The sequence below is a fragment of the Salvelinus sp. IW2-2015 genome, linkage group LG28, assembly GCF_002910315.2.
Source record: "Salvelinus sp. IW2-2015 linkage group LG28, ASM291031v2, whole genome shotgun sequence".
Taxonomy (NCBI): Eukaryota; Metazoa; Chordata; class Actinopteri; order Salmoniformes; family Salmonidae; genus Salvelinus; species Salvelinus sp. IW2-2015.
Window position 1 is genome coordinate 30,802,518 of NC_036868.1, and position 23,996 is coordinate 30,826,513.

Here is a 23,996-nt window from a genome sequence, read left to right on the forward strand (position 1 = left end):
CTTGGGATGAATTGGAACGCCGAGAGTGGAGGCTGTTATAGCAGCAAAGGGGTGACCAACTCCATATTAATGCCCATGATTTTGGAATGAGATGTTCAACAAGCAGGTGTCCACATACTTTTGGTCATTTAGAGTATGTCAAGTGTTCATGACAGAGGAGATGTTATTGTTTCTGTTTCCGTGGTTACGCCAGTCCGACCGTACAGCTCCGCATCCCCCATCAGCCTTTGGGCTCAGTGCCAGAGAGGGGGCCTCCCGTCCAACCTAAACACACACAAACACACTCCACATTTCCTCCATCCCTGAATCTCTCTCCTCCTTCAACTCCAAGCTGTAAGCACTCCAAACACTGGCCCCACATCCCTCTTTCATCTCCTTATCTCCTATCCATAGAGATAATTACAAGTCTTTCTTGGAAACAGCTGCTTCTATCGATCCTACAGACTTGACTATGTGGCTGCATACTTTTCGAAGAAGGCTTATGTCTCAGCTCCTCATCTCGGGCTCAGCGATATTGGAAAGGATGAGGCGGAGGGAGGGAGGGAGGGATGTTTCATGTATGTTTTATGTAGTTGGGACAGATTGGGACAGATTCCAGCTCATCCTAGCCTCCTGTGTGTGTGTGTGTGTGTGTGTGTGTGTGTGTGTGTGTGTGTGTGTGTGTGTGTGTGTGTGTGTGTGTGTGTGTGTGTGTGTGTGTGTGTGTGTGTGTGTGTGTGTGTGTGTGTGTGTGTGTATGTGTGTGTGTGTGTGCCAAAGGCCAACACAGAACACTCCAGAGATTCCTCCCTCATACACAATCCCTCACCTTACAGAACTTCTCCCAACCTCTCATCCATTCCTCCTTTACATCCCTCTAGCCGTTCATCTCAGCCTCCCTCTCTCCCTGTATTTGGCAGGCAGTCACCTGGATGTGACACACAGGAGGTGGACAGGTGGAGACAGTGTTTCTTGCCTGGTGCCTGGTTCACATGTTCTTAAGCCCCCAGAAAATATCAAAAATACAAAACAAATAGACACCAACATCAAATCAAATAGAATTGCCGAAGAGCATCAATGAATAACATTTAATTCATTTGATATTCACTCAGTCAAATACACAGTATATATTGGACTGAGAATCTGAGTCCAATTTGAATTTGGCCCTAGTCATTATCGCAGGGCTCCAGAGGACCGAAGGGTTTAGGGGGGCAGCTGCCCGGCTGTAAGGGGGAGAGGGGGCTCATTACCTGGGTCTTGGTCGGCCATAGCCCCTGGTCCTGGGGCCTCCTCTCTCATTAAGTGAGTGCGGGCATGCGTTTGCTTCAGTGTTTGATAAGCCAAAACCACTGGGCTGGTGAAAGGGGCAGGTGCTGAGGTAGAGAGAGCAAAAGAGGAAATACAGACAGAAGGAGAGAGATGTTTGTAGACTGTAGCAGGGTTGAGCTGAGAGCTGAGAGCTGTGTGTTTAATTGGGCTGCTGTGATCCTTACGTGCTGACCACACCGCTCGCGCCGCGTGCACGAGCGTTGCAATGCAAAATAAATGTACACGTGCGTGTTATTCAATCATTGCACCCGCACTGCTCGGCACGTTCACGGTTCTACTTGGTTCTATTTGTGATGCTTGGCGCGCTGCAAGTCCCGCCTCTCCCGTCTCCTCATTGGTTTTTAGGAGCACATATCCACGTGGGTGAATGAAAGATGAACTGAGGTCCACACTTCAGTCCAGTCGGTGGTGGTAACGCACCTTATAGTTGGTTGCCAACCGCCATATAAAGTCGAAAGAAGAAGAAGAATCCTGAAGGAGGAGAGATTACTAGAAACAAACTCGGTTTGCCCTTTTATCTGTGGATTAATTGTCGGATTAGAGGACCTTGTGCATTTCAGGTAAAATAACAACCCAATGTTTATATCCCAGGACAAATTAGCTAGCAACAGCAAGCTAGCTAGCTAAATTTCCATGAATGTTTAATGCTTTTCGACCCCAAATGAATATAGTTGGTTCAGAGTTCGTTTTGATATTTCAACCTGTGTGTCCTGATCGCGTCTGGTGTGGTTGGACAAAATCAAAATCAGACAAGGCCCATACTGAGCCCTGTTCAGTCAGGGGCAACCGTTGTCATGGCAGATTCTAAGCATCAGGGCATTGCCACGGTGACCTTTGCCCTCCCCCACTCCCACTCCTCATCGGCTCTGATTGAGCCAATTAGAGAGGAGAAGAGATGTATCATGACCGAGGCAGGCTTAACCATTGTGACATGGAACTGTTGACCATAGGAGCAAGAGTGCAAATAACCAAGCACTCTCTATAACCTTGGAGATAGGTAGATAGACCACACTGTTTGATATGACTGACAAAGGACTTTGCTCAAACACAGACAGACTGGCAGACTCCCACAGCCTAAGCCTTATGATTCTGTGTCTCCATGCAAATCTGTAGAAGTCATTATGGACTATTACCACAGTATTTTCTTTTGTTTCTAGTTCGTTTTCGGCTGAGATACTGCCTGCCCACTGCTGGGCTCAGATTGTGACTCTGTAAGCAGGATCCATTGGTCTTGTAACGGGGAGAAAATCCTGTGAAAGTGGTGAAAGTATTCAGTGGTTGTTGAGCTGAGTGTGCACAATGTTTGTGTGTTGTGTGGTCGACTTTGGGTTTTCGTGCAGACAGACACTTAGATGGAGACGCCTCCTTTCCTCCTCCTCTGGCATGGCGTGTGTGAGTCTGTCACTAGGACGGGTACTGCGCACACACGCACGCACGCACGCACACACACACACACAGAAACACACTAACTATAGCAACCAGAGTGTTTCTCTGTTTSTATGGAAGGACGAGAGATGGAGAGCTCGAAGCATTTGGTTGGCTAGGCGTGATCACAGGGGCGGTCAGCGCTGTGAGAATGAGATACAGTGRATTTGGAAAGTGTTCGAACTCCTTGACTTTTTCTACATTTTGTTCTTTTACAGCCTTATTCTAAAATTGATTACATTTTTTTTATCAATCTACACACAATACTCCATAATGAGAAAGTGAAAACAGGTTTTTAGAAACGTTTGAAAATGTATTAAAAATGAAAAACAGAAATACCTTATTTACATAAGCATTCAGACCCTTTGCTATGAGACTTGAAATTGAGCTCAGGTGCATCCTGTTTCCATTGATCATCCTTAAGATGTTTCTACAACTTGGTTGGAGTCCACTTGTGGTAAATTAAATTGATTGGACATGATTTGGAAAGGCACACACCTGTCTATATAAGGTCCTACAGTTGACAGTGCATGTCAGAGCAAAAACCAAGTCATGAGGTCGAATGAATTATCCGTAGAGCTCGGATACATGATTATGTCGAGGCACAGATCTAGGGAAGACTACCAAAACATGTCTGAACCAAGACTCTTCTTAGAGCTGGACGCCTGGCCAAATTGAACAATCTGTGAAAAGGGCCTTGGTAAGGGAGGTCTCCAAGAATCCGTTGAGATGGGAGAACCTTCCAGAAGGACAACCATCTCTGCAGCACTCCACCAATCAGGCCCTTATATAGTAGAGTGGCCAGACGGAAGCCACTCCTGAATGCCAAGTGTCACGTCTGGAGGAAACCTGGCACATCCCGACGGTGAAGCATGGTGGTGGCAGCATCATGCTGTGTGGATATTTTTCAGCAGCCAAGACAACGCAGGAGTGTCCTTGAGTGGCCCAGCCAGAGCTGGACTTGAACCCGATCGAACATCTCTGGAGAGACCTGAAAATAGCTTTGCAGCAACGCTCCCCATTCAACCTGACAGAGCTTGAGAGGATCTGCAGAGAAGAATGGGAGAAACTCCCCAAGTACAGGTGTGCCAAGCTTGTAGTGTCATACTCAAGAAGACGTGTCTGTAAATGTGGTATTTCAGTTTAAATTTTTTATAAAATTGGAAAAAATTCTAAAAACCTATTTTTGCTTTGTCATTATGGGGTATTGTGTGTAGATTAATGAGGAGGAAAAAAACTATTCAATCAATTTTAGAATAAGGCTGTAACGTTACAAAATGTGGGAAATGTCAAGGGGGCTGAATACTTTCTGAATGCCCTGTATAACCAAACATTAACCATGTTGGCAGTCTGCTGCTGCTGCTGTTTCTCGGAGAATACATCTACATAGGACCTGTCACACACAGGCAGATTGGAACAGTAAACGTTTATGAGTGCTGGGGATTGTGTGAAACCCATTTCATATACAGTAAAGTTCTTAACAATGATTTGTAATGCTATTTATTGACAGAATTGCTGTGTGTGTGTGTGTGTACTTTCTTGCATTTGCTTGCTTGCATACGTGCATCTACATACAGTGTGTGTGTGTCTGTAAAGCTCTAGAGATGAGCGAACAGGGCATCTCTTCCCAGTCTGTGTAAGCCAAGGCCTATTCGCTCCTCACCACTGTCATTGTTTCCAGATGCATTCCTCTTTAGTCTTGCTCTCTCTACTTCACATGGGAACACAAGTCAGCCTGTCAACGTTTCCTCGGGGAAGGATTAGAGAGTGCACAGGCCCTGAGAGATAGAGGCTGTGCTATGGGTCAAATTTGGAGTTTCTCTTCACCCAAGGCACCTGAAGTGAAATATTATAAACTAATAAACAATGGTACTTTTATACAGACATTTGACTGAGCTGTTGACTTACAGGATGAATGGCTTTTAAATGAAAATGATCGTGTGCGATGATAAAGGTCATTTTTAAGTTTCTTTTTCGGTGAGAGCTGTCCTGGAAAGTGCCCCAGTGTAGGCTAGCCATCAGGAGACCAGGTGAGAGTGGTTGCTAGGATGACACAGACCAGAGAAAGACCTATAAAACAAACATTTACCATGCCCCACTGGCTGCTGTCTGGCCAACCCCCCTAACTGTACGGTACAGCAACCCATTAAAGCACACAGGATAAACACACAGGTACACACAGGTACACACACACACAGAGACACACACACACACCATACAGACACACACACGTGTATGTTTGAGAATTGTGAGTCCCGTAAAACAAGCCCAGGGACAGTAAAACTCACCGTGGATGAAACTGCAGGCGATAATTATACACATTAATGTAGTGGTATGTGGCACACATTACCATTAACCCTAGGAGGTAACCTGTCTTTACCCAAACAGAGGATCTTGGTTGAGGTATATACAGCAGGATACAGTACAGGTATGTGCTGGGAGGAGATAGGGATAGAGCTGTAGTTTGTGCCCGGTGGCATATAAGGGCCAACAGCAGGGGGTGCTACTTAGCCCTGCTACCCTAATGAGAGAGGAAAGGCATAAAGAGAAGGAGACAGTCAGACAGACAGGAGGGGACTTGGGAGGAAGACATTACTTGATGTCCCAATGGGAAACAAACGAATAACACATGTTTTGGCTCAAATGCTACCGACATTTTTGTCATTTTGAGATGACAAAAAACAACCCTTCCTTTCTCTCCTAGTCAATACCACAGGCTTCACATAGTATGTTTCTCTAACCTCAGTTAGAGCAGTCTGTGGTATAGGTCAATATGGGTCATGTGCAGTGTAGTGTGTTGTAGAACAGGTTAGTGAGTAGAGTGCCAGTCTTCCCTGGGGTAATGCCACCACCACCATGGGCACCTGCTCTATGGTGCTGTGTGTCACTGCTGCTGTCTGTCACAGACAGCTCTGGTTTCATAGCACTAAACTCTGATCAACTCTGTGGGGGAAAGGGGAATACCTAGTCAGTTGTCCAACAGAAGTGTGTCTTCCACATTTAACCCAACCCCTCTGAATCAGAGAGGTGCGGGGGGCTGCCTTGATCGACATCCACGTCTTCGGCGCCCGGGGGAACAGTGGGTTAACTGCCTTGCTCAGGGGCAGAACGACATATTTTGACCTTGTCAGCTCAGGGATTTGATCCATCAACCTTTCAGTTACTGGCCCAACGCTCTGTGTGTGTGTGTGTGTGTTGTTTGTGTGTGTGTGTGTGTGTGTGTGTGTGTGTGTGTGTGTGTGTGTGTGTGTGTGTGTGTGTGTGTGTGTGTGTGTGTGTGTGGTGCTGTGCGTGCGTGCGTGCGTGCGTGTGTGCGTGTGCGTGTGTGTGTGCACGCACGCACGTGTGCATAGTATAATGCATACGTGTGTGCGTGCATACGTGTGTACAAACGTGTGCATGAGAGAGAGGTGATTGATATGCACAGTCTAGTCTGTACTGGCTTGAGGAACCAGAGTATTCTGGTTCACACAGTTCTACAGTGGAAAGACTAACTGGTCATTCTAATTAACAATTGCACGCTGGGCCTTAACTGTCTGTCCCTTACCCCCTGGTTGTGCCTGGCACTGCCAAAGTCATGCCAACGCAGCTGCCAACTTCCTCACTTGCCCAGACACTGTGTGATCCACTCTCAGCAATCTGCATGCGGGTTCTCCTCTCTCTCTCTCTCTCTCTCTCGTGCGCTCTCGCTCTTTCTCTCTTTCTTTCTCTAACTATCCCCCTCTCTCTCTCAAACACAAACACACCCTTCGTAAGGCCTTTTCACACAGTGCAGTCTGTACATTTGGGAGCTCGCTTTAGTCGGAAACATAATCTCCCCCGTCGGTCTTACCTTATAAAACAGATTGGAATCCCAGCATTTCCAGTAACATATACAGTATATACACACACACATAACACATGACACTGGGGACTCAAATTGCATGGAGAATCTGGGAGTCTAAGCAGAAATATGAATTGGTTCTGTATTACTGGTTTAGAAGAGACAAAACATGAATGGCTTGACATCCCCTTACAGCCGTGATTGCATGGATGACTAATTGTGATATGCAAGTCAGAAGTGTATGTTTGAACATGGATTTATGCTCAGGCACACTCTCTCGTACACACACCTTCGGTCATATCGGTGGTAGTGCAGACAAAGGATGCGCTACATAAAGCTTCTCTCCTCAGTTAACAATAGTGTCCGTTTTCCTACATGCTGTTTTGTCGCTACATGCCCTCGGCGTTCAACCCAAACAAGCTATTTCATCCTCATCCCGTCTCAGTCTGAGCAAAGAATGCAATTGGGTTATCATCGAAAATGTCTCCATCAAACTGTGGCATTCTGAAACCATTTTAGCGTGTGTAAGTTATCACATTGCATTCCTATCCAGAGTTAAGCAGCTCTATCCCGACCATCTATAACCATTCCCTGTTCAGATGATGTAGGTTGACTTACCATGTGCCGTGTGCGGTGTTTAGTGTGTTCATACTGATTACTGTGTGTTGTGCTGCTTATCACACGTTTTCTCTCTCTCTCTATTTCTCTCAATTACAATTACAATTTAAGGGGCTTTATTGGCATGGGAAACATATGTTTACATTGCCAAAGCAAGTAAAATAGATAATAAACAAAAGTGAAATAAACAATAAGAATGTAACATTAGACTCCAAAAGAATAAAGACATTTCAAATGTCATATTATGTCTACAGTATATAGAGGGTGTCACGTGTGCTCCCTCTCCGGCCTCTAGGTCACCAGGCTGCTCATTATGGCGCGCACCTGTCACCATCGGTCTCACCTGGACTCCATCACTTCCCTGATTACCTTCCCTATATATGTCACTCGCTTTGGTTCCTTCCCCCATTGTTTCTGTTTCATGTCTGTGCGTTGTTCGAGGTTCTTGTTTTGTATTAAGTTCCGTTTATTAAAACACTCACTCCCTGAACTGGCTTCCCGACTCTCAGTGCACATCTTTACAGAGGGAAAATAAATAAACATACATATAGGTTGTATTTACATTGGTGTTTGTTCTTCACTGGTTGGCCTTTTCGTGTGGCAGGTCACACATCTTGCTGCTGTGGTATTTCACCCAGTAGATATGGGAGTTTATCAAAATTGGATTTGTTTTCGAATTCTTTGTGGGTCTGTGTAATCTGAGGGAAGTAATATTGTCAAACATTTGGCAGGAGGTTAGGAAGTGCAGCTCAGTTCCCATATAATTTTTTGGGCAGTGTGCACATAGCCTGTCTTCTCTTGAGAGGCAGGTCTGCCTTTGGCGGCCTTTCTCAATAGCAAGGCTATGCTCACTAAGTCTGTACATAGTCAAAGATTTCCTTCATTTTGGGTCAGTCACAGTGGTCAGGTATTCTGCCACTTAGGGGGCTCTTCTCCAGGTTTATTTCTCTGTAGGTGATGGCTTCGTTATGGAAGGTTTGAGAATCGCTTTCTTTTAGGTCATTGTAGAATTGAATGACTCTTCTCTGGATTTCGATAATTAGCGGGCAGCGGCCTAATTCTGCTCTGCATGGATTATTTGTTGTTTTACGTTGTACGCTGATTACATTTTTTGCAGAATTCTGCATGCAGAGTCTCAATTTGGTGTTTGTCCCATTTAGTGAATGCTTGGTGGTGAGTGAACCCCAGACCTCACAACCATAAAGGGCAATGGGCTCTATGACTGATTCAAGTATTTTTAGCCAGATCCTAATTGGTATGCTGAATTTTATGTTCCTTTTGATAGCATAGATGACCCTTCTTGCCTTGTCTCTCAGATCGTTCACAGCTTTGTGGAAGTTACCTGTGGTGCTGATGTTTAGGCCGAGGTATGTATAGTTTTTTGCGTGCTCTATGGCAACAGTGTCTAGATGGAATTTGTATTCGTGGTCCTGGCAACTGGACCATATTATTTTGCGGAGAACCCCAAGTGGATTATCCCTTTTATACCATGGTTATACTTTAACGTATTTGCCGCTAAAAATGTGTTCATTTGCAGGTAGAAATGTGTTCAACATCCACTGAAGTAGCTAGCAAGTTTACTAGATAGCTTCAGTAATTGCCTTATGTACCAAACAAACAGACTTGCTAGTTTAACTAAACAAACCAACAGTCGAGGCTATTATGAAAATCGAATTCAACAATGCCAATAATGTTATCAATTCGACTTTTGCTTTCAAAAGCAGCTCAAACATGGAACATTTAAGAACTATAGCCATTGAAATCTGATATACTGTGCGTTATAGGAAAATAATGTACACTCTAGAATGCCCTTCAAGACAATCAGAAACTAGTATTCGTGGTATAATAACAGAGAACCCAACCTGGACTCATAGTACCATAGTAAACGTAAATCCGGGACACTCCGATTAGTATGATATGTTACTTTTAGTATGGTATGTATTCATTTGTGGATGTCCATCATCCATTTCATATGATATGCTACGAATTGGTATTTGTACAATATGTTACAAATTTGCGAAAAAGGTATGATATGTTACAAATTCCAATTTGTTGAAGCTAACGTTAGCTAGGTGGCTAACGCTGACATTAGCTAGGATTGGGGTTAGAGGTTAGGGGTAACGGATTAAGGTTAGGGTTAAGGTTAGGAGTTAGGTTAAAGGGTTAGGGGAATGGTTAGTTAACATGCTAAGTAATTGCAAAGTAGCTAAAAAGTAGTAAGTAGTTGAAATATTAAAGTTGTCCGTGATGAGATTTGAACACACAACCTTAAGGTTGCTAGACATTTGCTTTGTCTTAAGAAACCTTCTGTCTTATGTAACCATACCAAACGTAACATAACATTCTAATATGATTCAGATGGGGTTGGGTTAAATTCTGAAGACACATTTCAGTTGAATGCATTCAGGTCTGCAACCTACTAAGTATCCCCCTTCCCTTTCCCTTTAATTTGAGTGTCCCGTATTTACATTTAAAATGTTACATATGTATGAGACAAGGCTGGAGAACCATGGTCCACAATTATCATGTGAATGAATTAGGAAATGAGAAACACAGGGCTTTATTAGAATAGCTACAACACAGGGATGACTGGGAGAAAGACTGCCCTAAAATATACATCTAATTAAATCTATATTTTTATTTATCTAACAAGGAAACCAGAGACATATAAAGAAATATGATTATAACAAACTTACTTTTTGTTGCATATCACCCTGGTGCCAAATCGGGTTTCACATTAATTTTCTTTGCAATGAAACATAAAAAGTAATGAAAAAAGTTCACTTAACACATTTTAAATATACTATGCCACAGATATTTTGTTGTTACACGGTAGTAGTTCCCATAGCATAGAAGTACATAACTAGTAGCAGTCCCTATATGGTACGACCATGGTACTACCATTTATCTCTGTGGTCCTAGCACCCTGTGGTGCAGTAATAAAACAGAGGTATTCCTGTGTGTCTGGTTGGGTCTGTCCCTCCACCAGATTGTTTATCAGTCCTGCCAGGCAGGGTAATGACCCCTGGGGGCTATTTTCAGGCCAAGGGTCACTGACCTCCATGGGTCACTTTCACTAACTGGGGAGGTCCAGCACTCCTCTGCCTCACTTTATCTTCCTCCACTCCCTCTTTCTCCTCTTACGTACCATATCTCCTCTCTGCTCCCCCTTAGGACTGTTGTCTTTATCACAGAGTTGATGACTAGAGGAGTGACATAGATGATATGTTATTATAAGTTGCCGAAAAGACCCAAACATGTTAGTCGGAGGGTTGGTTATGAGTTGTGTGTGGATGTGGGTCATCACGTCATGTGTAATGTCTGTCCGTCTGTCAGGGCCACAGGGCTCTATTGTTATCCAGGGACACACTTCTCTTCCCTGCTCCTCTCCATTCTCACTCTGAAGTGGGGCAGATTACGAGCTTGTCTTTTATGTACCCACATCCATACCCACTAATGCAATCAGAGCCGGCCCTAGCCTTTTGGGGGCCCAAAGCAAAATGTTGTTGGTCTCCCCCTCTGTTTAAAAGTGAATTTCCTGCAATTCCACAAATTTCTGCCAAAATGTTGCAATTTTAAAGCAAGTTTGCTGCAATTCTACACATTAGCTGTTTTTTTATATATCAGAGTGAGAGTGACAAACAAAATCAATGGGGGCCCACCAATCGGTAATTCAACCTTGATTACTACAAGTTTATATAGCTGTCCGTTAGACTAATTTACCAATCTACAAAATGTTTGCTATATGGACTAATTGAGTGCCCGTCAGTGACTGACATATCAAGGGAAAAACTGATGATGCACAACCAAATTTCGAAATTGCACCTTGTGTATTCTACTATTCTAACTCTCAACAGTAAATTGAGACCCCGACTGAGTTCCTAAAGTTGACAGTTGCCTATCGCTGCTGTATACGTTCAGTGGAGATCGGCCTTGGTGAAGGAAGCAGTAAGTGCAGTATTGACTGCCTCAACAGAGGGTTTTATCTGGCAACATGACACCTACTATCTGGAGGTGATGGAAAAGGAACGAGATTACACAGCCAGGTGCACACACACACACACACACATCATACTACATCACACATCACAACACAACACAGACTCACTACAACACACACACGCATTCATCACTACACTTTACACAGCATCACACACACACACACACACTGTTGTGCATTAACAGGGGCTGTGTGCTCTGAGTCAACAGACTGTCTCTTTTCACCTCATTAGCAAGCTGACCCCTCTGTTTGAGCCCTTACAGGTGGGGCACAGTGAGGGGCGTATCCTGTGACCTGTCCTAACCTATCCTGTAGTGGGGGAAGGGTAGGATGGAACAAGGAAGTGAGAGGGGTTGCCAGTAGTGACACAACGCCTCAGCAGTTGAAGGCCGGTTGTGGTGTTTCTAGAGACATAATCATGGTTCCTRCAACATTACCTGATGTTGTAGGAAAATAATGTGAGGGAAATAGGCACATATGCATGTGCACACACACATACTCACCATCCCAAACCCTCCCAGTCCCACCATTTCAGAGCTCCCCCCCGGCAGGCTAGCCCAGGGCCAGTGCCCAGCCAGGGGGGGTAAGGGCTGGGTCAGTGGTGAATGCCCCTGAGTGGAGGCGAACAAAGCCGAGGTTGTGCTGCCTGTGTTTTATGTGTTTAGACTGTAAGCAGGATACCGTTGAGAAGCTGCTGCTCGTCACAGGCCCGTGAAATACATTCTCCGTCCATAGCCTCGCCTCTGTGGTTTGTGCAGATTAGGCCAATTAGTATGTGTGATGGAGAGAACAGGGGAATGGAAGAATGGAGGAGTGGCCATCACCTACAGGAATATAACACACCACCCCTGTAATCCTCAAAGAGCCTCTGATCACATTTCACTACATAACGTGTGGAGTTAAGTAGCCCAGGTGCAGATCGAATGTGTCATTGTCCGTTCCACATTGTGGAGAAGTTATGACTGGTGGTTATGTTAGTGTTTTACACACGGTAGGCCAGGGGTTTTAGGTTGTATTGTCTCTTTACTCCCTGACCCTCACCCTCTTTTCTCTCTCTCTTTCTCTCTCTCTCTCTATTCTGGAATCTGTCACAAGACCAGGGCAGCTGTTGCTGTTCACCAGACACGCTGCTCTCTCAGAGACGCGTGCTTCTGGCAGCACGGAGACACGCTGAGACACAGTCACGACTTATTCAGTAGGCCTGGCTACAGTAGTTGCCTGCTAGAGCAAAAACAAACACCTAATCATCCATTCAACACAATGTAGAATCCAGAGATGTATGCAATTTGCAAGATAATGTTCTTGTAGAATTGATCATTGTATGTGGCATCATTTGGTTTTATTTATAACTCTATGAAGCCTGGTAGTTTTTACCCATCGGGATAACTACTGTAAATAAGTGGATAAACATTCTACAGATTTTCTTTTCATCATTACACTAATTACACTAACCTATATAAAACAGTGGACCAATTCAGTGTCCTTGTGGTTAGAGCGTTCGCCCTGAAATTGGAAGGTTGTGAGTTGGTCGAGTCATACCAAAGACTGTAAAAATGGGACCTGAAAATGGGACCTAAAAATGGGACCTAAAAATGGAACCTCCACTTGGCAATCGGCGTTTTTGAGGTAAAGGCCTTGCGATAGACTAGCGTCTTTTCCAGTTGGTGTACTTGTACATCAAGCTGCCTCATGCTACAGAAACGGGAGATAGGCTCCTACCCTGTAAGCCGTTCCGGCTCGCACAAGTGTTTTATGACATGTAGTTACATAAATATTATAATGTAGTGGACAGGTTTGTAGTTTTTCCACTGTTATTGCTGTGGTACAGTGGGACCCATAAATTACACACATGGCAGCAATTCAATGTGTAGTCTATTTTATTTTATATACTTTTTTCTGGGCTCTGTGAAGTTTTCCTTGTTTGCTAATAGGGCATGATGTACATCACCCGTCTTAAAAAGATTTAGTTTTGATAAAATTGTGTGGAGAATGGTGGAAAAGCAACAGGACAAGTGCTTAGTAGCCTAATAAAGGTTTTATAAACTGAGTGTACAAAACATTAGGAACACATTCCTAATATTGAGTTAAGTGACTGCTGATGTACAACCACATTTCGAATTTGCACCTCGTGTATTCTATTATTCTAACTCTCAACAGTAGTTTTTAGTTGTGTATTTTTGATTAAATTACTCCGCGGGCCAAATTTGGCCCATCCTTGGTCAATAATCGTGGAAAGAGCAGGTGTTCCTAATGTTTTGTACACTCAGTGTACGTCCATCTGGCAACTTCCCACCACATTTACTAAAGAATGGCTTTGAGAAGTTTGAGAAATATACTACATTGATTTCAGATTTCCTTTGGTTAGAGCAGAGAAGACTGACACCAGAGGACTTTCTGTTGTCGAAATGTTTTTGCTGGGAGGAGTGAGCTGCTGCAGCCGTCGGGTGAACTAGAACGAACTATTGCTGGAGATCACTGTTGGAGGAAGGAGCGTGGATAATTACGGACAAGGAAAGGACTTCGAGCGTTTTCTCTTACTTTGTTGTTAATGGAAATATGTCTCTGTAATTCGCGATTGAGTTTTTAATTCGTTTTGACTTCGTTCTCTCCTGATATAGTGAAAGAAGACAACTAGGTGGATATTTTCAGTGCACGGGCACCGTGCTGCGGGAAGCTCAACCTGTGAACTTTTCATATGGAATCCATGCAATGGAAACCAGGCTTCTGTTGTGTTGACTGAGCTGTTTAAGTGCTATTGCAATATGTAGTGCATGCACTCGCATAAAGGGAACATATTCAACTAGCCCCGCAGTTTTAGGGCACTTGTTTCACTTCACAAGCAGGTCTGGAGGTATTTGGAGAGCGTTCAATCCTGCAGTCATTTTTTCTTCCAAGGAATACTGAATGATTTCAAGGCTGAGACAGGGACAACTTTCTCAAGCAGAGGTGTCTGTCACCCACCACGGGTCGTCACCGTTTTTGTAGCCAACCAATTGCGTATGGTCACGGATTAAAAGTGCGCGAAAGGAAATACTTCATAACCATAGACATTATGGAGGGCCAAGGCGACCAGGCAGCCGCCTTCGTAGAACCCGAGGCGGGCGGCGCGGTGTCTGACAGTTTTTCCAAACTCTGGACAGACGTGATGGGGATGCTGGTAAGTTTGGGGGCAGTTTGGTTTGGGGGAGGGGAGACAGGAAGGTAACAACCAACTGAGAAAAGCTTTTCAACTGTGGCCCTCAAAGGGGGACAGTCATTGCCCATTCAGTGGTTGATGCTGGTTAATGCATGTGGGCTTTAATCACGTCCCAAAACAACAACGCAAGGGAAGCGGTTCTATTTCTCAAAGCGCCAAGCTCAACGTTTACTTTCCATCCTCCATGCCCAACGTGTGGGTTTCGGATTCGGGTATTTCCCTTCTTCAACCTGTTCACGGGGAGCTCTTCTGTATTTGAGGTGATCGGATTTGAATGAAACTTGGAATCCGATGAAAATGGTATGTTGCTCTCGATGTGAAAAAGTAACTGTTTGTGTGCTATTATTCAAGTCCACGTGAGCTGCGAAGATATCAGTGGTTAGTTACATCTTTGCAGATCAAGCTTCGTTACAATTCGTTGATTTCACTTCACTGTCATTGTTACACCATTGTAACAGTTCCCTTAGAAAACAAATATTGCGGTTTTGAAACTGCAGTAAAAGTGCAGTAACTGCAGTGGACTGTAGTATTTTGGACGCAGTAATTGCAGAATAACTGCAGTGTACTACAGTTATACCACTGCAAAATAACTTCAGTAAAAACAGTATTATTTTGGACCCAATATTTGCAGCATACTGCACTTATACTGCACCCTAATTAAGCAATAAGGCAAGAGGAGGTGCGGTATATGGCCAATATATGAAGGCTAAGCGCTGTTCTTATCCACTACGCAACGCGGAGTGCCTGGACACATCCCTTAGCAGTGGTATATTGGCCATGTATCACAAACCCCCGAGGAGCCTTATTGCTATTATAAGCTGGTTACCAACGTAATTAGAGCAGTAAAAATAAATGTTTTGTCATACCTGTGGTATACGGTCTCATATACCATGGCTTTTAACCAATCCGAATTCAGAGCTCAAACCACCCAGTTTATAACTGCAGTTAAACGGCACTGTACTGCAGTTATACTGGACTCTAACTGCAGTCTTTTTTTCGTAAGAGTTCATTAAGTTTTAGACGAGTTGAGCACCGCTGTATAATAATCATACTGCCAAAACACTTGTTGCTGTGCTACTGTAATGGGATGTTACTTTGGGAAGGTTATGATGAGAAACATTGTTGAAAATTGCATTTCTCAAATCAGATTGTCACATTTCAGGACTGAAAATATTTAATTGTACGTTTTTCTTGTTAGTCCGATATCAGTGCGGACCTTCAAGCACGTTGGAATAATAATTGGCACCGTTTTGACTACAATATCACTTTGATGTCTAGCAATCGTAGTCCACATAGGCCTATACCAATCCACATCTACCTAAAGTGCATGGCAAATCCTGCAATTAAGATATGGAAAAGGTCACGTTCATTTACATAATCACCGTTGCCTCGTGTTTTTTGTGAGGGGCCAGGGTGACACAGCCATCTTGACGTGTGTGGGTCATTGGATCTGATTGATCAGTAGAGCAAATGTGTTTTGGTCTTTTCCCAGTGTGAATGGTTTGTCGTTTGAAAATCAACGTGTTAATTTGGTCTCGTCTGGCTCAGTATATGTGAATGGAGTGTGAAAGGGCCTAGCACTGAAGATAGAGACAGAGGTGTGTGTGTGTTTCTGTGTGTGGGGTGTGTGTGTAATTGATGAAAGTGTCTTCTGACTCAGGGTGGGAGACCTGGGACTCCAGCCAGGCGATTTTACCAGATGTGGTACTTTGGAGGCAGATGTCTAGCAGTGCTCTTTGATGTCTTTCTCCTGCCTGCAGGACACACACACACACACACACACACACACACACACACACACACACACACCACACACCACAACACACACACACACACACACACACACACACACACCACACACACACACAGCACCACACAGAGAGAGACACAGAGAGAGACACTGGTGTGACACCTCCTCCATAGGTGACTGCAAGCCACAGCCTTTCACACATCCTCCCTTTTCACGGATGCCTGAGACTGGGGCATGTGGTCTTTTAATGTATGTTTTATCACCAATAATGTCATTATGATTAGGGATGCACGATATATCGGTGAACATATCGGAATCGGACAATATTAGCAAAAAATGCCAACATCGGTATCGGCTGATGTCGAGTTTAACGCCCGATGTGCAAAAACGATGTCAAAGCTACCGTGCATACCTATATGACGTAATGACGCCACGTAAAATGTTGCGCTACACGTGCAACACAGCATTCATAACCTAGCACACAATGTCTGCTGTGTGGATCGAGCAGTCAACAAGTCGAGCAGTCATTTGAAAGAGTAACAAAATTTCAGTGAGACAACTCAAAGGCGAAATCCATTAAAGCCAAGATAATGGAATTCATTGCCCTTGACAATCAATGGTTCTCTGTCGTGGGTGATGTTGGCTTTTACCGACTGGTTGAGCACCGGTTAACACTACCAAGTGCGCTATTTTTCCGATGTTGGCCTACCGGAGTCACACGGTAGTAGAGTCACTGCTATTAGCTTCATGACATACATACTATGGAACGCCGTGTGGGTCTTTGCATGTCAAAAAAGATACAGTAGCACTGTCAAAGCTCTACAAAAAAATCAGCAAACGAGCAAACACCGGCCACGAACGATGTGTTTACAATACCGCGTTGGTAATAAAGCATCATTTGTTCGACCGCAACTTCTGGGGTAGCTAGCTTTAGCTTGGTACCTAGCTAGCACCAATACAACCAGCCTGAAAACAATGACCAGTAAAAACTGCAGTCATTTTCATTATTCTTAGCAATGATTTAGGAATCCTTGTGAGTAAGTATTAGCTAGGTTGCCACTTGTTGTTCGCCTATTGAAATTGAACTTCAGTTCATGAAAATAAATATCTAGCCAGCAACTTAACCCTGTTGCCCAAAGCTAACATTGTAAACCGCCAGCTAGCTTCATCTAAAGAGTGAGGCTCGACCGTACCGGGTTATGTGTTGTGAAGCTAGCCACAATAAGGATTAGGAACAATAGTGGAATTTGCGGTTTGCCTTCAAAATAAAAGTATGTCATTGACAGTGATGCAAATGAATACAAATAGTAGAATTATGCGATACTTTTATTTTGAAGGCTAACTGCAAAGTCCACTATTTGTGGCTAATCCTTATTGTGGCTAGCTTCACAGAGATGGGTCCGACCACCATTAATTAAATAAGAACTGTCTTATAAATTAGGGTTATTTTAGATGATGACACCTAGCTATATAGTTAGCTAGCTAACTATCGCTACTGAAACAGATTATGTCGTTTTGCTTTGTTTTTGGGGAAGAACATTGTTTGCATCCATGAGCTAGCTAGCTTTTTTTAATGACCAGCACTGTAGGTGCGCGAGACAACTTTACCAGCATCATAGCATACATATCGATGAATCGTTGTGACATATGAAATACAAGTGATAGTGTAATCAATGTGTAATAACTACATATAAAATGTATGAGCGCGTTAAATTATTTTGTGACGTGCAGTCATATTCAGATCCTGATTGGTCAACAAGCTTATTTGACACGTCAAATAGTGTTAAATATAATATTTTTTGACAAGCAAAGACCCAAACGGTGCTCTATAGAAATCCTGTTTGAGAATGAAACGACTGAACAAATGAACAACGAAACAGCACAAGTAAATTAAAGAAATAGGTTTTGATTATGTTTTACTGGTAATGGGGACGTAATTGCCAACCAAATAACTTTTTGGTCAGTGTGGTGTGTGTGTGTGTGTGTGTATAACCTTTATTTAACTAGACAAGACAGTTAAGAACAAATTCTTATTTAGAATGAAGGCCTACCCCGGCCAAACCCGGAAGACGCTGGGCCAATTGCGTGCCGCCCTATGGGACTCCCAATCACGGACTGTAGTGACGCCACTTGCAGATGCAGTGCRTTAGACCGCTGCGTCCATGTGTGTGTGTTAACTATTTAACTGTAATAGAATGCTTAAAAGGCCGCTAAAATGTTTAATATCGATTATCGGTATCGGGGTTTTTTTGGCAAGGAAAGTATCGGATATCGTTATCGGCCAAAAATGTACTAGCGGTGCATCACTAATTATGATGTCACAGAACAGAGACACATCTGATTGAATGTTTTTCACACTGGTCACTATTAGGGCTGTGACTGTCATTGAATTTTGGATGACTGTAGTTGGTCAGTCAATAACCGTTAGAATATAAAAAATATATATGCAGTACCAGTCAAAAGCTTGGACACACCTACTCATTCAAGGTTTTTTCTTTATTTTTACTATTTTCTACATTGTAGAATAATAGTGAAGACATCAAAACGATGAAATAATACATATGGAATCATGTAGTAACCAAAAAAGTGTTAAACAAGTGTTACTTCAACTCTGTGAAGCATTTATTTGGGCTGCAATTTGAGGCTGGTAACTCTAATGAACTTATCCTCTGCAGTAGATGTAACTCTGGGTCTTCCTTTCCTGTGGCGGTCCTCGTGAGAGCCAGTTTCATCATAGCGCTTGATGGTTTTTGCAACATCACTTGAAGAAACTTTCAAAGTTCTTGAAATTTTGCAGATTGACTGACCTTCATGTCTGAAAGTAATGATGGACTGTCATATCTCTTTGCTTATTTGAGCTGTTCTTGCCATTATATGGACTTGGTATTTTACCAAATAGGTCTATCTTCTGTATACCCCCCATACCTTGTCACCACACAACTGATTGGCTTAAACACATTAAGAAGGAAATAAATTCCAGGTGATTACCTCATGAAATAATAAAATAATGTAGCCTTTATTTAACAAGTCAGTTAAGAACAAATTCTTATTTAGAATGACGGCCTAGGAACAGTGGGTTAACTGCCTTGTTCAGTGGCAGAATGACAGATTCTTTACGTTGTCAGCTCAGGGATTCTATCTAGCAACCTTTCGGTTACTGGCCCAACACTCTAACCACTAGGCTACCTGCCGTGCAGTGCAGACCCACTGTTTGATTTTGGTTGTGGCATTTTTTGGGGCCGGTTTTGTTTGATTGCTTTGGCATCTTTCAACACTCCTCATTATCACCTACATACACGCAACCACTCACTTACACTACTGATTACTGACTACACACACCATTGTTAATTGTATGTAGGTTACCTCAGTTAATAAATATATTTTTGTTATTCCTTATCTCCACGTTGTCTCCCTTTTTGTTACGGGCTTTGAGCCGGTTCGTGACAGAATTCTAAGCCGGAAACTCTGTAATCTTTCTAGAGCTCCGACTTTCCCACCTAAAGATCACTGACGTCATGATTTGACCTAGTTTTTTTTCACCGAGTTCCCAGTTTTCTTGAAAGCAGCATGACCCATCAGATGAAGGTACTGTCAGTCTAGGAAAACATAAAAGCAAATAATTTCAATTTATGCTCAGCTGTTCTTCGCAAGTGCTACACCAACTGATCTATTTTGTTATCAAAGCTCGAGTTTTGAAATATAATATGGTCTGAGAATAACACTATTGGCAGGCCAGACAATAGGCTGTGATAATGTATTAGGCCTACTGCACAAATCTCATTCCTACATATCTGTTTTTATTAGGTTTAATGTAACCTTTTATAAGTCACGTTTAAAAATATATTTATCTCGTCTTTCTTTTAGACTGCGAAAGTGATCTTGATTCAGAAAAGGTTGGTGACCAATGCTCTAGAAAAACAGGCTGTAACTGACTGGAAATGGCTTGAAAACTGTAGCTCAGCAGCCAACACGCCATATGAAATCTGTGGTGTTTCACTCAGTATATATTCAATCCCCAATGTTTATGAAACGTGTACAGTTCAATGGGCCTCAACACAATTGATTCCCTATCATTTTGGCAGCAAAATGGCCATGCTATATTTAGTTTGTTTTTAGTATGTAAGGCTTTTCTATGGCCTTTGTCTCTGGGGCCCTACATAAGAATGCCCTTTTGAGTTAGCTGGTGCCTGGGCCTATTAAAACATCTGCTGTTACAGATTAGAATGTACAGCAGCTGGTTGGAGTTGACACAGCTTCTCAGTAACCTAATGAATGTAAAGTATGCACAGTTTTTCCCCCTGATATAAATCTAATCTAGCTCATTTGGTCATATGACGTGTCCACCACTGCAGTTCTCTTTGTCACTCAGTACAGTTTTAACTGCATTAGAGAGGCTAGGATACAGTAGGCTAATGACCAGGAAGTGAATTGAAATTCCAGTTCAAGAATAAATTAAATGAATTATATATAATTGATCCTAAACCTATCAATGACTGTGTAATGAAATAAGATTTTTTTTTAAACTGACTTGCCTAGTTAAATAAAGGTTAAATCTTTATTTTTATTTTTATGACAAGGTGGTTCATCGTTCATCATAGTTAACTAAAGCTCAGAGGGATCTGGTCCTGTGTGTCATGCTGCCTTTGGTGTTATTGCTTGGCGCCCCTCTGGCTGAGGTTAAACCACTTCTAGGAATGTTTTTCATGAGAATACCTCAGTGAGCCAGTCATTTGTTTGTGGTTGCAACCGGGTATACACAGCCCTAATTCAATTAACAGTCTGGGGCTGTTAGGGGGTATATAGCTGTTGCATTATGGGTACATTGGCAATACTGCTGCTTGAACAGGGTTAGTAGTCTGGAACCGATCCAATTGGGTCTCCTCAAATCGGATCTTAAAATGTTTTGTGTAGCTTTCCAAAATAGTCGAAAAGGCCATGTATAACATTTCCACAATGTGACTGTGTATGGATGCAGGTGTGTATGGGTGGATATGTCGAAGTACCACTCCTCAACAGCACATAGTACACACATAGTACACCATTTAGTACACCTTTAATACCTCCCTCTGCAAATGGTGTCTGAGTTCATACCATGTCGTTTTAGCTGGCATTGCAGTTAGTTCCAACAGTGATTTTGCTGTAGTCTGCGTCAGCCTCTAATTTGATCACATAGCTGGACAGCTGACAGTCCTCCCAGGCAGCTCGTCTCAAAGAGCTCTTTCATCTCAATCTGCATGGATGTTTGACTCAAAGCTAAGCATCAAGAAGACATTTTATTAGTTGAGGAAGGCGTATCTGTTAGGAGTGTAAAGTTGTTCTTCAGATCTCAATACTGTACGAGTGTGTTTTGTCTCCATCTCAAGGGCTAGTTCACACTTCACATATGCTGAATGCCCCTTTCCTGTTACTCAGCCTTTGATGTGTTTCATTAGAGTGAGCCCCTTCAGCCCACATGCATTTTAAAACTCTCCACTGTATCTGTGACAACATATGGTCAACTTAACAYAAACCTCCATTTGTTCAAAGAGCTTTTCCTCCTCACATTGTTGCATTGTGTAGTCTGCGTCAGCCTCAGCCCCCCCCGTCAGTCGTAGCCCAGCCTAGTATAGCCACATCCAACCTAGGTTAGCCACATTTGAGCCTAGAATGGCCAGATCAGCTCAGATCTACCCCTCCCAGTCCACGCTCTTATTGTTGGCGTCCGTGACCAGGCAGCGCTGGCAGGTTTTTCTCTCAGAGCTGTGGAGGATATCCTCAGGAAACACCTCTGGAGGGGGTGGGGCGCGCCTCCCCTTGGCCCCTGTCTTTCCTCCAGCCTGGACTGGGCTGCTGGTTGAGGTGTAGGGGTTAGTGATGCGTGGGTTGACTCATAACTGCAGTCCCTGCAGTTATATCCGCAGGGTGGGTGGGTTTAGAGTCATCAAATATTGAGTGGATGAAGGGCGGGCGGATTGACTAAAGAGAAAACAATGCCTTTGTCACGTTCCTGACCTGTTTTCTCTTGTTTTATATGTATTTATTGGTCAGGGCGTGAGTGTTGGGTGGGCAGTCTATGTTTTCTATTTCTATGTTGGGTTTTGTGTTCGGCCTGGTATGATTCTCAATTAGAGACAGGTGTGTATCGTTTGTCTCTGATTGAGAGTCATACTAAGGCAGCCAGGGTTTCACTGGTGTTTTGTGGGTGTTTGTTTCCTGTGTTAGCGTTTGGGCCACACAGGACTGTTGCAGGTTAGTCACGTTCGTTGTTTTGTTTATTTGTAGTGTTTGTTGGTTTGCCATTAAAATCATGAATACCTCCTACTCCGCATCTTGGTCCGATCCATGCTCCTCCTCGTCTGAGGAGGAGAACGACATTGACAGCCGTTACAGCCTTAAAAACTCCAGAAATGTATAATTCTTGTGCAATTTAAATCTATAGGCAACATTGATGTTTTTCTTTCATTATCTTAAGCTATCTGGCATTAGTGCATCAGCCTAAGCTTCAAGGCCTAACTGTACAGTGGCTTGCGAAAGTATTCACCCCCCTTGGCATTTTTCCTATTTTGTTGCCTTGCGACCTGAAATTAAAATGGATTTGTGGGGGGTTTGAAACATTTGATTTACACAACATGCCTACCACTTTGAAGATGCAAAATATTTTTTATTGTGAAACAAACAAGAAATAAGACAAACAAACTGAAAACTTGAGCGTGCATAACTATTCACCCGCCCAAAGTCAATACTTTGTAAAGCCACCTTTTGCAGCAATTACAGTGGCAAGACTCTCTATAAGCTTGGCACATCTACCCACTGGGAATTTTGCCCATTCTTCAAGGAAAAACTGGTCCAGCTTCTTAAAGTTGGATGGTTTCCGCTGGTGTACACCAATTTTTAAGTCATACAACAGATTCTCAATTGGATTGAGGTCTGGGCTTTGACTAGGCCATTCCAAGACATGTAAATGTTTCCCCTTAAACCACTTGAGTGTTGCTTTAGCAGTATGCTTAGGGTCATTGTCCTGCTGGAAGGTGAACCTCCGTTCCAGGCTCAAATCTCTGGAAAAGACTGAAACAGGTTTCCATCAAGAAGTTCCCTGTATTTAGCTCCATCTGTCATTCCTTCAATTCCGACCAGTTTCCCAGTCCCTGCCGGTGAAAAACATCCCCACAGCATGATGTTCTCGGGGTGATGAGAGGTGTTGGGTTTGCGCCAGACATAGTGTTTTCCTTGATGGCCAAAAAGCTCAATTTTAGTCTCATCTGACCAGAGTACCTTCTTCCATATGTTTGGGGAGTCTCCCACATGCCTTTTGGCGTACACCAAACGTGTTTGTTTATTTTTTCCTTTAAGCAATGGCCTTTTTCTGGCCACTCTTCCGTAAAGCCCAGCTCTGTGGAGTGTACGGCATAAAGTGGTCCTATGGACAGATACTCCAATTGCTGTGGAGCTTTGCAGCTCCTTCAGGGTTATCTTTGGTCTCTCTGATTAATGCCCTCCTTGCCTGGTCCGTGAGTATTGGTGGGCGGCCCTCTCTTGGCAGGTTTGTTGTGATGCCATATTCTTTCCATTTTATAATAATGGATTTCATGGTGCTCCGTTGGATGTTCAAAGTTTTAGATTATTTTTTTTTACAATAAAAATGTGTACTGTTGGGGGTACTCAAGGACTGGAATTGGGAACCACTGTCCTAGAGGATGTCTAGCTAGTCTCAAGGCTAGTCCTGACACTGACTAAAGCGTTGTCCACAGCGCGAACAGAACAACATACAACCAGTAAGAATGTGTTCCTAAAGCTAGTATCCAAACAAACACTTCAGCTGAAGTTAATGGTTTAGAGACCTCTGGAACCTTCTGCTGCCACGACAAATAACAAACACTTTAGCTGAAGTTAATGGTTT

At 43.2% G+C, this 23,996-nt stretch overlaps 1 pseudogene; it reads left to right on the top strand.

Moving 5' to 3' along the window:
* Nucleotides 1–23,996, top strand: part of LOC111954298 (SAM and SH3 domain-containing protein 1-like) — a 323,047-nt pseudogene that overhangs the window by 200,649 nt on the left and 98,402 nt on the right.